The sequence below is a fragment of the Ochotona curzoniae genome, unplaced genomic scaffold (genome assembly GCF_017591425.1).
Source record: "Ochotona curzoniae isolate NIBS_2020 unplaced genomic scaffold, NIBS_Ocur_1.0 scaffold_4701, whole genome shotgun sequence".
NCBI classification, from domain to species: domain Eukaryota; kingdom Metazoa; phylum Chordata; class Mammalia; order Lagomorpha; family Ochotonidae; genus Ochotona; species Ochotona curzoniae.
In genome coordinates this window covers 15,335,062-15,345,725 of record NW_024467122.1, presented here as the reverse complement: position 1 = coordinate 15,345,725, position 10,664 = coordinate 15,335,062, and the positions used below count along the sequence as shown (strand labels likewise).

The 10,664-nt window shown below is 46.1% G+C and overlaps 1 long non-coding RNA gene across 1 annotated transcript; it reads left to right on the top strand.

Annotated features, from left to right (window-relative positions):
• The first annotated feature begins 787 nt into the window (after window positions 1–787).
• Window positions 788–8,914, top strand: LOC121148992. Its single transcript, XR_005882607.1, has 4 exons — window positions 788–821; window positions 6,524–6,536; window positions 8,616–8,717; window positions 8,871–8,914. It is a non-coding gene; the product is annotated as an uncharacterized LOC121148992 (long non-coding RNA).
• Window positions 8,915–10,664: the final 1,750 nt, after the last annotated feature.

The following is a 10,664-nucleotide window of genomic DNA, read 5'->3' as shown; positions in this document are numbered from 1 at the left end:
CCAACTGGTCTACTGGCTTATGTCTCTGCTATAATCCATTCTTCAGCTCTGATCAAAGAAACTGTCACAAGACAGGCTCCCATGATGTCACTCAAAGTAGAACATGCCATAACTTCCTTTTACTGATTTGAAAGGCAGAGAAGGGAGAGACAGAGATCTCTCAACTGCTGATTTATTTATTTATGTTTAATATTTATTTTTTTAGAAAGTCAAATATACAGAAAGGAGGAGAGACAGAGAGGAAGATCCTCCATCTGCTGATGTACTCCCTAAGTGGCCACAATGGCCGGAGCTGAGCCAATCCAAAGCCAGGAGCCAGGAGCTTCCTCCGGGTCTCCCATGAGGGTTTGCAGGGTCCCAAGTCCCTGGGATGTCCTTGACTGCTCTCCCAGGCCACAAGCAGGAAACTGGTACCCGCTTGGGATCCTGTACTTGTAAGGTGAGGATTTTAGCCATGCAGTCGTCATGCCAGGCCCTGCATCCCACATATTGATGCATAACCATCCAAGGCCTTAGGTACTGCTTTTATCCTCTGTCCATTTCTTCCTTTTGTTTGTTTGTTTGTTTGTTTGTTTGTTTGTTTTAAAGAAGATCTACAGAGAGAGGGAGAGACAGAGAGAAGGATCTGCTGGTGCACTCCGCATATGGCTGCAACAGTCAGAGCTGAGCCAATTCAAAGCCAGAAGCCAGGATCTTCTTCCAGGTCTCCCACATGGGCACAGGGTCCCAAAGCTTTGGGCCATCCTCTGCTGCCTTCCCAGGCCACAGGAAAGGAGCTGGAAGGGAAGTGGAGCAACCACTGGTATTCCAGCATATACAAGGTGAGGATTTTAGCCACTAGGCTACTGTGCCAAGCCCCTTTTTTCCCTTTCCTGCGCACTTTTTCTAGCATAATTCTTCTCAAAGCTGTGGTTCTCTGTTTTAACAAAGAAAGGTATCTATCAAAAGAGAAATACAAAGTGCAATGGAAGATTTAGAAGATCTGTTTGGGTGCCCTGATCGAGAGGGGGAACTCCACAAAAATCTTCATGGCAGGGATAGAACTTGACGTTAACCGTGGGGATGGTAATATTTGGGGATCACGGTAAGAGAAAGGCCGTTAGTAGTGTTGGAATTGGCAGATGAGAATGAGCTGGGAGTTGTCAGAGAATTTTGCTGGTTCCTGTGACCAAGAAACAAAGTAAATGAAAAGAGAGATAAAGACTTAAAGGCAAACAGGGATTTGGCCATGGCAAACCTGATTTCTGACAGACAATGGATGACCTAACAGCGCAAATTTTCCTTTTGAAATGATCAAAATACCATCCGTGCCTCCTACTTTGGCATTCCCTCTTTCTTTGAAGTCTATAAAACACAGAAACTTCAACAAGTTTATAAAAACGTATGTAATTTTTAAAATTCCATTTTTGCGTCAACTTGGTGAGGTGCATTTGGATATGCTAGGCTGGTGTCTACACTGCGTCAGCTGAAGTGTGTCTCACGACTCTTGACGCTCATCCATGTCTAACCTGGGCTGCGGTGGGGACAGCTCCGGATTTGCCATCATGAAAGGACTGCAAGCACAGGTCCCGTTACGTTCCTCGGTACAGTGTCACTGTCAGCTGTGTCTCTCTCTGCTGGAAACGGCTACAAAATCTCTCCCAGATGCCAAGACTTTTCCATGCCTTCCCAGATTCCTCCACAGACGTGTGCTTCTGCGGCCTCTGTGGACATCGCTGGGCTTCCCTGCACAGGAAGCGCTGTGTAGCTGCTCCTTGCCTCTAGCTCCGCCCATTTTCTCCACCTTCCTTCTGCTCCTTTCCCTTGCTGTATTCGTTATATACCTCTCGCCATCCACATCGCAACATCTGCGCATATCACTCTGTCTCCTTCCCATCTTTCATTTGTTGGTTCACTCTCCAAATGGTCACAACTCCTGGGACTGGATCAGGTCTTCCATGAGTGGCAGGGCCCAGACACGCGGGTCATCTTCCCTTGCTTTTCCCAGGCAATTAGCAGGGACCTGGCTGGGAAGTGGAGCAGCTGGGACAGGAAGGAGTTCTCCTATGGAATGGTAGTGCCATAGGTGCTAGCTTTACCTGCAAACAGCAGCACCAACACATAACAATGTCTTAACCAATACCTGTGAACACAGAGTCTGTCTTGCACACAGAGAAATGACAAGGATTTTCATTCTGTGTCAGTTGCTCATGTAGCTCATCAATACTCCAAAAATAGATATTGCTAAGGCTTGTTATTTAAAGCATTGATGCTTAAAGACACATATCACAACTCCTTTTTTTATTATTATTTTGGCAACTGTATTTCAATAGTTATTTTCATATATGCATACACACACACACACACAGAGGTTTGCATTTAAGAATAGAATTCTAAGAAGTCTGAAGACATCACTGCCTCAAGCCAGAGGCAGGGTCCAGGACCCCTGAGGCATTTCAAATGCCAACCCTTGGTAAATATCCCAGACCTGGAGACTCACTCTAGCAGATCCCCAGAACAGCATCATTCTCCTGAGAAAACCAACTAAGATCTCAAAATCCGAATTCTGTCATCTCCAGGGGCCACAGCATTGGATCAGTGTCCTGTGCTACCACTCTGTCCCTACGTCCTTACCGTAAATCTCTTACAAACACTAAATAAGGGCCCAGTACTGTGGCTCAACTGCCTAATCCTCTACCCGCAAGCATAAGCATCCCACATGGGTGCTGGTTCATGTCCCAGCTACTCTACTTCCTACTCAGCTCCATGCTTATGGCCTGGGAAAGCAGTAGAGGATGGCCCATGTGGGAAACCCGGAGAAGGCTCCTGGCTCCTGGCTTCAAATCAGCTCTGCTCCGGCTGTTGGAGCCATTTAGGGAATAAATCAACAGATGGAAGATCTCTTTCTCCATCTCTCATTTTCTGTGTAAATCTGCCTTTCCAACAAAAATAAGGAAGTCTTTGCAAAACAAAAAAAGGGAAAGAAAAGAAAATGCTTATGTTGAAATATCTGGGGCCCAAAGTGCTTCACAGTTTTTATTTTTTCAGATTTGGAATACCCGTTTGCACAGAGTAACATATCTACCGAATGGGACCCAACTTTGAACACAAAATTCACTAATATTTTATATAAGCTCTGTACATGTCACGTAAAAGTAATCTTAAAAAAAAAAAAAAACCTTATTTCCTTTTATTGGAAAGGCAGATATGCAGAGAGGAGAGACAGAGAGGAAGATTCATCCGATAGTTCAGTCCCCAAGCAGCCTCAACGGCTGGAGCTGAGCCAATCAGAAGCCAAGAACAAGGAGCTTCTTCCGGGTCTCCCACGCCGGTGCAGGGTCCCAAGGCTTTGGGCCGTCCTCGACTGCTTTCCCGGGCCACAGGCAGGGAGCTGGATGGGTAGTGGAGCTGCCAGGATTAGAACTGGCGATCATATGGGATCCCGGCACATTCCAGGCAAGGACTTTAGCTGCTTCACTAACGCGCCAGGCCCTCCTAAAAGTAATCTTATACAATGTTTTTGATTATTTTGTGCATGACATGAAGTTTCATAGTATAGAAATTTCTACTGTGGTGTCATATTATCGCTAAACATGTAAGATTTTGGCTCACTCACTCAAGCTTCATCTTGGATTTTCAGTTTAAGGACACTCAAGCTGTGTAACAGCAACTTTGTAACTTCCCTCTCAACCTGTATTTTTCAAAAAAAATTTAATAGGCTTTTTTTTTAAGAGCAGATTAGTAGAAGGTATAGACATTGCTCTCAATTCCTCTCTGTCTTCAAATCCCTAGCATGGCATTCTTCTGCAGGACAGTGTCATGGCACTGAGGCTGTGACACTGCCCGGGACACCTGTGCTCCACACCGAGTGCCTGGATTTGAGTTGTAGCTCCTGCTAAGGGATTCGATTCTAACTTCCTGCCAGGGTCCACACTGGGGGCAGCAAGTGATGGCTCATTAGGTTGGATCCCTGCTACCCCCACAGGGTGGGGTCCTTATCTTCAACCCTACACTGCCCCCAACACTCCCACCACTGGCTGTTGTGGGAAATTGAAGAGCAAACCACGAGATGGAAGATCTTGCAAACAAATTTTTAAGAAAATGTATAAAGTCCTTTGCGAATGAGTAATACTGAGAAATTCTGTTCAATTCCACCAATGTGCATTAAGGAACTTTTTGTATGTGAGGACGCTTACTGGCTGCGAAAGTGATAAAACAGGTGGGTCTGGCCCCTTGCCCTGCATAGCTCATGGCTGGGCTGGAAGGACAGGTAAACAAAGGATTCTGATAACTTGTAGGAAGTGCTAAGCATCAGGATTTGCAAAGTGTTGGCAGACTGCAGGATCAGCTGGCCAGGGAGGGAGTGACTGGTGGGCGTCACATGATGGTGGTATTTGAGCTATCTCAAAGGACAAGCAGTGATGTGGCCAATAACAAGAAGCAAAGCACAAGTTAGACACTCACCAGCAAGAAGAGCTTGGCTGGAATGTCGGGGCACAAGCTGGGGAGACGAGAGAGGTAAAACTAAGAAGGTCACAGAACACCTAGGCCAGGTCAGGGGGTGTGGAAGGCGACCCCCCTGAGCATCCAGGACAGCAGCCACTTCAGTCCCTGAGAGACAGTGGACAGCACACCCTCCTGCACTTGACTTCTACATGACAGTTGGGAAAAGATGTTGGGAAACCTTACCAGCCAGGCTGAGATGCTGAGTCTTGGTTTCGTTTTTATATCTTCCATTTTATACCAGGGAGTGTTCAAATTGTTCCTGCAAAATGCATATCATCAAAAAGTATCCATGGATTTCAATTTTTTGCTGTACCTACTCAACTTTTTAAAAAACATATTTATTTGAGGAGCCTGGCATGGTAGCCTAGTGGCCACAGTCCTTGCCTTAAGGATGCCATATGGACCCCGGTTTGTATCCCGGCAGCTCCACGTCCCATCCAGATCCCTGCTTGTGGTCTGGGAAAGCAGTCGAGGACAGCCCAAAGCCTTGGGACCCTGCACCCATTTGGGAGACCCAGAAGATGTTCCTGGCTCCTGGTTTTGGATAGGGTCAACTCCTGCCTTTGTGGCCACTAGGGGAGTGAGCCAGCACATGGAAGGTCTGACCTTTCTTTCAGTCTCTCCTTCTCTCTGTAAATTTTCCTTTCCAATAAAAACAAATAAATTTGTGTATATATATGTATAACTTGTATATATATATAATTTGTATATATATATATGCCATATTTTACAGAGAGAGAAGGAGAGACAGAAAGAGGTGTTGTCCATCTTCTGGTTCACTCCGCACAAGGCCACAACAGCTGGAGCTGAGCTGATCTGAAGCCAGGAGCTACTTCCTGGTTTCCCACGTGAGTACAGGTAGGCCCAAGACTTTGGCCACGCTTTCCCGCTTTCCCAGAGCCAATACCATCGGCTCTAGAAAAGCATCTTGCAACTTGCTTTGAACATTCTACCTAACTGTGTTGGGAGCACTGGTCATTGATAAGGTTAGAAATGCCATATCCAGGGACCAGTGCTGTGGAATAGCCGGTAAAGCTGCCTTCTGCAACAGTTTCATCCCATATGGGTACCAGTTCAGGTCCTGGCTGCTCCACTTCCCATTCAGCTCGCTGTTTATGAACTGGGAAAGCAGCAGAGGACAGCCCAAGTCCTTGGGCCTGTGCACCCAAGTGGGATACCTTGAAGAAACTCCTGGATCCTGGCTTCGGATCAGCTCATCTCTGGCTGTTGCAGCCACTGGGGAGTGAACCAGCAGATGAAAGATGTTTCTCTCTCATTCTTTCTGCAGACTTGCCTTTCAGATACACAATAAATCTAAAAAAAGAAAAGTATATATAACATCATCGTGAAGACTTGAGGCTATTTTACAGATTTTAATTATTTTTATAAATAAATGAAAATAGCCTCAAGGCTTTGGGCCATCTCCCACTGCTTTCCCAGGCCATAAGCAGGGAGCTGGATGGGAAGCGGAGCAGCCAGGATACAAACCGGTGCCCATATGGGATCCTGGGACTTACAAAGTGAGGAATTAGCCATTGAGGCACAGTTTCAGGCCCAAGAACCTGAAAATTTAAGAACATTCTGGGCCATCCCTCTTAGAAAAAGCTACGGAATATAGATAAAATTAAAAAAGGAAAAGAAATATTTAAAAATGTAAATAAGATTTATTTATCAGAAAGACAGATTCATGGAAAGGAAGAGACAGAAAGATCTTCCATCTACTGATTCACTTCCCAAACGACCACAGTGGATGGAGCTGTGCCTATCTGAAGCCAGAAGTCAGAGGTTCTTGTGGCTCTCCCGCGAGAGTGCAGGGTCCCGAGGCTTTGAACCACCCTCTGCTGTTTCCCAGGCCACAAGCCAGGAGGTAGAAGGGAAGTGGAGCAGTCAAGACATGAACTGTTAGTTTTTTTAAACTGTTAAAGTTCTAGTTTTTACGTTAGTATGGGCAGCTAATTCCCACAACCTGGTTCTTTTACCATGAGCTGAAAACACCAGACGCAACGAGGCACTTTAGGAGGTTTATTCCAGTGGGCAGGAACAGGACAGAGGTGGTGGGAAGAGCAGCAAGGAAAAAACATGGAGACATCTCCAGCAGGGCAGGAACAGGACTGAGGTGGTGGAAGGGCAGATATAGGCGCCTGGGGCTCATGATGTTCAGGTGAGCCCGCAAGGTGTGTGTGTGTGTGGGGGGGGTGGGATTGGGAGGGACTGAGGGCAGGTCCCAGCGGATTGGTGCCTGCGAGCGGATCGGGCTGGGAGATAGGGGTGAGATTCTCAGGTGAAATGAAAGATTGTCTAATTGATGAACAGGTGGACCAGTACTAATTTCATGAGCTGTGAGGAAGAGAAAATGGCACCGGGTTCAGGGTGGCAGGGTCTGTGTCTCCATGACAGCCTTCAAATCACTCCTCACATGAACCATTGTCCACATGGGATGCTAGCACTTGCAGGTGGAAGATTAGTCCATTGAGCTATCTACCAGCACTCCCTTTAAAAAAAAAAAATTTCTCATGTATTTATTTATGAGCCAGAGAAAGTCAGACAGACAGACCTCCTGTTCCCTGAGTCACTGCCCAAATTCCCTCAATGCCTGGATTGGACTGGGCTGAAACTGGGAGTCAAAAACCTCACTCCAGGTCTCCCCTCTGGGTGGAAGAGAACTCACACAGCTGAGTCACCACCACTGCACCTCTTGGACCCTCAGGAAGCTGGATTCAGGAGCCGAAGCCAAAAATCCAAGCCCGGGATCTTCCATGCAACATGAATGTCTTCATCACTAGGAGGTGCCTAGCCCTAGACAAAGTGGTCAGATACCAGTGGTACATCTGGTTTTTTAAGAAATGCATTTTCACTGTTTTACTTTTTATCCCTGGTAGAATTATTACTGGTAATGTCTTGGGTTTCTACTAGATAAAAAAATAACAACAACAACAACAACCTTTTGTTATTTTGTTTTTCCAAAATCAATTAGCTTTTAAGTTCAACTAGTCTTGTGAAAACATTGGCACTCACTTGACCCAAAAGTTTTCTTCCAGTTATAAACTAAGACAAAGACAAAAGCAGATGAATGTAAAACATCTTGAATATTTTACCAAGATCGCTCACTTCTAAAGAGCAAAGGGCCTAAGAGTGGCCACTGAGATTCGAACTGGGAACCCACAGTAGCGTGTTCTCCCTTACTTTTGTTTCTCAACATTGTAAAGTGATCCGTCATTCTATTCTTGTCCATGTCTGCCCTGGCCTGTGACCGTGGAAGTGCCGGCCACAGTGTGGGAGGGAAGGTGACACCGTACAGTCGGACTGCTAAGTCCATGCCAGCTGTAAAAAGCGAAATGCGCAAGCCACGGCAGCCTTTTTGAGAAGGCATCGATGCCAGGCACTGCAAGAAGGAAATGTGCTTCGGCAGGTTCTGTTATTCTTTAACTTGACCCTGACAGTACCTGCTGAGCTGCCTGTGCGTTCTGCCAAAGAAGTGTCAGATGAGGGAGGAAGTTTGCACACCTGGTGAATTCAACCTCACAATACCATTTGGGAGGGACGCAGGAGAGGGAGAAGGGCAGCTACAGCAAAGCAGAGAGCCAAGAAATAGAAACGGGGGAGGAGGAAGGGTAAAGAAACAAACAATTTGGAGGAATTCTTCATGCCATTTTCCAAGATCACATTACATCATCGGACAGTGATAATTAAGCATTGCAGTGGCCCCGGGTGTGAGAACGCAGCTCTCAGGCATCGGGTTTTTGTACCTGGGACTCACTCAATAGGAAACTCGGCATCGGCACGGCGTCTGTCTCATAGCCTGATGACCTATTTGGCTGGGCCGCTGCTCTGCCTGAGTTTCCAGCCGCATGTAATTAAACATTAAGTGGTCTCTTAATGGACTGTTTTTTTCCAAGAGGGCCTTTCACTTACAATCAGAGTGTCTGTCGAAAACACTAAAGTAATTGCTTTTGCCCATTGCAGCGACACTCTGGCCATTCCTTTAACAGCCTTGTTTTTTTAGGAGTTGGTTTGATCGAGGCAATTGGAGAGGGTGAGGGCGGGGGGTTGGCGGGGTGAGGTTCAAAGACATTCAAGCTAGAGCCAAGCTTCATTAGCAGCAACTGTCACATAACGGGGCTGGGACACAGGACACCATATGGAGCTTCTGCGACCCCAGGGGCCAAGACCTATGGAAGTTCTACCACCTCCCACACCCGCCAGGCCACCCAGACGGGGTCCAGGAGACCCAGGTAAGGTGTATCCCAAACTGTATCTCTCCAGTGCCGAGTTCACAGTGCTGAATTCTAGTCCGAGATGTGCTTTCATTAGAACACGGAGCATCTTGAAGCTCTGCTGTCACATCCATGCACTTTAACCCATTACTGCCTTTCCCTCTGATACAGATGTGCTCGATTCCCAGTCACTCATGCCTTAAAAGCATCTGTGGACTCCACGGAAGTTCAGCTCTTGGCTGTTCCAGCCCCAGAATGGTGCCTGCTTCAAAGAAGACCCTCCAATGCTTGCTGAATGAACTGCTACATCTTTAGCATGATCCTACTTTTCCTATATTTTAAAAAAAGCACAAGTGAACATTTCATTTCTAAATACTTCTGACACCTGAGAATATCTTCCTATACTTCCCATAGCCATTCTCACACAGGCTAACATCTCCGGAGCCAGAAAACATCATGAGTTTCTTCTAATTGTGAGTGCTACAGTCAGGGCCTGCTGTTGGGAGAAGTCTACAGCAGGTGTGAGAAGCTGGCAGCATACGTGGTTATTCAGTCTCCCGAGGAGGCCAAAGCTGAAGTTGTCTTGCAGGCAAATACAGACTAACTCTTATTAAGTAACTGCATTTCCTTCTGGAACGAATGCAAATCCATAAGAACCTAGAAATCCCTTTGGCAATAACACCATTAGTGACATAACTGTCAAGAGAATTGAAAAATAAAGAGTGGTGTTTAATAAGCATACAGTCAGATAAATTATAGATGGAAACCCACACCTAACAGGTCATTTAGTAGTAAGTCACCCTACTACTAATGCCAGCCAATTCCCCACGGCTTAATTCTAAGTGTCCTTCCTTCCCTTGCTTTAAATGTTCTAACCTGGATTCTCTGCCATTTCCCGGAGGGCAGAGACTTCCACAGCCCGAGAGGTCCTCGCTCGAGATTCCTTATTCCCATTCCTGAAGGAACCCCTTGGAGGGACTTGAACAATTCTTCTGGCTGCCTGGGGGCTTTTCAGACACTTGCAGGGCGCTCTCAGTCCTTGCTGGACCATACCCATCACCAAGGAGGTCTCACCTCCCTGCCCGGGCAAGGAGGCACATTTTGCTTTTTGCAGTTTTAAATTGCTACTGCGCCCAGGCCTGTGTCTTGAAGAACAGCGAAAGCTGATGACTAAAGAAAGCTTTGCTCTTTGCAAATGTGGTCCATTCTGCCTATTCAGGTTTTCTTGAGATATCAGCCCCTCTAGCCACTTACTCATTTTCTTTGTAATTCCCTTGAGAGCTGAATTGCTGTCTTCAGTAAATTCATTTGAACAAATTCATTACCCTGTTCTCTCCTTCTGCCATCATCTATACAAGTTGATTTGCATAAAGTCTTTTTTATTCTCAATTATTCTCTCACTCCTTTTTTAAACCAGCAGCCCAATTTACAAGGTTTTCATTACTTTATTACTAAATTGCTTTACTTCACTTTTCTTATTAAATGCCCATGTTTCGGAGGCAAAGTGTGAACTGTGTTGGCAGCTCTGAGCTCTGTTTAAAGGACAATAAAAGCATGTTTTCACAATGTTTTTAGATGTGAATCGACATACATTATATGGTAATAAACATGCCAGTGTCATGCTCAGCTCCACTGAGAGCAGGCTGATATTCCGCATGCCTGCACCTGCAGGAACATTTTAGAACTTGAGTGGAGAGGACTACAAGGATGTTTTTTAAATAGTAAGCTTGATCTCCAGGGCCACCTGCTATAGAGTCAGCATCCCATATGGCTGACTCCCCGCCATCACACTTCCAGTCCAGCTCCCTGCTAAAGCAGCCGGGAAAGCAGTAGAAGAGTGTTGGGCCCCTTCATCAGCAGGGCAGGCCGAAGTGAAAACTGAGGAGCGAGCGCCATGGCATAGTGGGTTGAACCATCAGGGACTCAGCCTCCCACATACATATATAAATATTTTTAAAAAACAAT